This window comes from Papio anubis, chromosome 6 (genome assembly GCF_008728515.1).
Source record: "Papio anubis isolate 15944 chromosome 6, Panubis1.0, whole genome shotgun sequence".
In the NCBI taxonomy this organism is placed as follows: Eukaryota; Metazoa; Chordata; class Mammalia; order Primates; family Cercopithecidae; genus Papio; species Papio anubis.
Window position 1 is genome coordinate 85,959,693 of NC_044981.1, and position 2,447 is coordinate 85,962,139.

The 2,447-nt window shown below is 39.2% G+C and overlaps 1 non-coding gene across 1 annotated transcript; it reads right to left on the reverse strand.

The window, feature by feature from the left end:
- Positions 1-952: 952 nt before the first annotated feature.
- On the reverse strand, positions 953-1,086 carry LOC116275558. Its single transcript, XR_004184674.1, has one exon. It is a non-coding gene; the product is annotated as a U8 small nucleolar RNA (small nucleolar RNA).
- Positions 1,087-2,447: the final 1,361 nt, after the last annotated feature.

Here is a 2,447-nt window from a genome sequence, read left to right on the forward strand (position 1 = left end):
AGAATAGATTTCTCCAGGGTTTGAAAGTGTTCCTTTCAGTCAAATCTAGCCCAGCTCTGAAAAGTCTAGAATTTAGACATAGCAGGAAAAATTAATTGAGAAAAAAATGTGGCTTGTTGGTTTACCGCAGAGGATGGGAGATATCAATGTGCCGCCACACCTTCAGAGGGCAGCTATGTGTGACCTAGGTTAGCCTTGTATCTGAGGAACTTAAATTAAAAGGCTTTTGTTTTTTAAAGTCTGAGCTCAGTGAAGGAGGAGTTGGATTAATAGGGAGGTAATTCCTAGGATTGAAGGAGCAGAAAAGTTGCCCAATTCTAGAAAAGTTGGAATGTACATGATTTGTGTGTGTTCGGCAGGTAGTGGAAGAGGGAGGAGAGGAGTGAGTGAGAAACCTCTGCTCTGATTTCCTGCGGCCCCCTGGAGGGGCAGGACTGTGAGCATCTCAGTGGCCATCATGATGAACTGAAATCTAGGGTCCCTTCTGCAATTTTGCAGCACTGTACCGCTCCAGCTGTGAGTGAGCACCAACATGACTGAGACTGGATTTTCTGCCCCATGTTTTCAGTTTGATTGTTAATCTAGATTTAATTTGATTGAGAATAATAAATGGGACTTTTTTTTTTTTTTTTACCTCTAATGTATCAGAACACAACTGTAACTATAACTCTAAAGGGTGTATTCCCAACAGGGTAATATCCCCCAAGGAGATGCAAATTAGTTCTTAGTGGGTGAAAGAAGTCTTACCCTTTTTTTTTTTTTTTTCCATTTGCACAATCCTACCTCCTAAGTTCCAGTAAGCAACAAATACAAGTCACAATTTTCAAAACCAGATAAATTTTGCGAGATCACAAAACAGCGAAATAAAAAAACTATTCCATGCACCGCATGATAACTACGTTAAGTAAACTAACAATCAACATAACAGAAACCGGAGCGATCGTCAGGAAGAATCAGATAGGAGCAATCAGGGTGTTGCAAGTCCTGATTACGCAGAGACGTTAATCACGTTTCATGCATTCTCCAATCATCATGTTCAGTCTTACTCTTTTTATGCATGAGGCACAGGTATAGATATACAGTTGACCCTGGAACAGCTTGAATTTTAGGGGTGATAACCCCCGCATAGTGAAAAATCTGAGTATAATTTTTGACTCCCCCAAAACTTAACTACTAATAACCTACTATTGACTGGAAGCCTTACTCATACCATAAACAGTCTATTAACATATACTTTTAAATGTTACATGCAGTCATAGATTGTATTCTTACAGTAAAGTAAGCTAGAAAGAAAGAAAATGTTATTAAGAAAATCATAAGGAAATATATGTACTATTCATTAAGTAGAGATGGGTCATTGAAGGCTGAGGAGGAAGAGGAGGAAGAAGAGGAGGGGCCTGATGTTCTTGTGTCGGGGTGGCAGAGACAGAAGAAAATCTGGAATTAAGTGGACTGACACAGTTCAAATTAGCATTGTTCAAGGATCAACTGTAGCACAGAAACAGTTATGCCATACATTTGTGGTATAAAATGAGGGAGAAGAGATTAGGAAAAAAATGTTTTAAAAGCCTCCTTAGAGATGTGATAATGAAAAAAGGTTAAGAAATACTGCTCTAAAGTCTCAGATTCTTGGAGAAGTAGTCAAAGTTACAAAGGTCAGAGAGGAAGCTATCAAGCATCATTTAGGAATGAAAATAGATGTGCAATGCTTGCAGGAACAGAAGGAAATGGGGAAAAGGACAAATACACAAGCATAATAAGAGATTTTTTTTTTTTCTGTTCAGACAGGCAAAAATTCACATAAATAAAACAATTAAGTTAGGTTTATTCCTGTAACCTAGAAGATATTGTTATAAGCCCTTTAAAATGCCCCAGCAAATGTCAGGAAACAGAAGTTCCCCAATTACTCTCTCACATGCCTATTGTTAGGCATGAAATCTTCTAAGCATCTTTAGGTGTCTCCTCTTCCTCATAGCCATATTTAGTATAGCCTTAGGCTCTGTTTGCTCCCTCCATAAGTAATTACTGTCAGAATCTCTAGAAAGTAACTGGATAAGGATGAAATCTTTTTGTTCTTTTTGGCCCAGTCTTGACTGAAGTTCTCTAGAACAATGATTCTCACATTTCACCTGCATCAGAATCACCCAGAGGCCTTCCTAAAGCTCAGGTTGCTTGCTGGGCCCTGTCCCCCAGAATTTCTGATTCAGGAGGCCTTCAAGGAGGCCCAATAATGTGCACTTCTAATGCTGATGGTGCTGGTTGGGATCCACAATTTGAGAACCACTGTCCTACATCAATGAATTGCCTATCTGGTGGGTCATCAGAATCACTGGCAGCTCTAAAAAAAAATTGTATTCTTGTGCTAACCTCTTGAGAATCCGGGTCAGCGGGTCTAGAGAGACGTTCAGGTTTAGTACATTTTCATAGTCCTCTAGATAATTCTGATA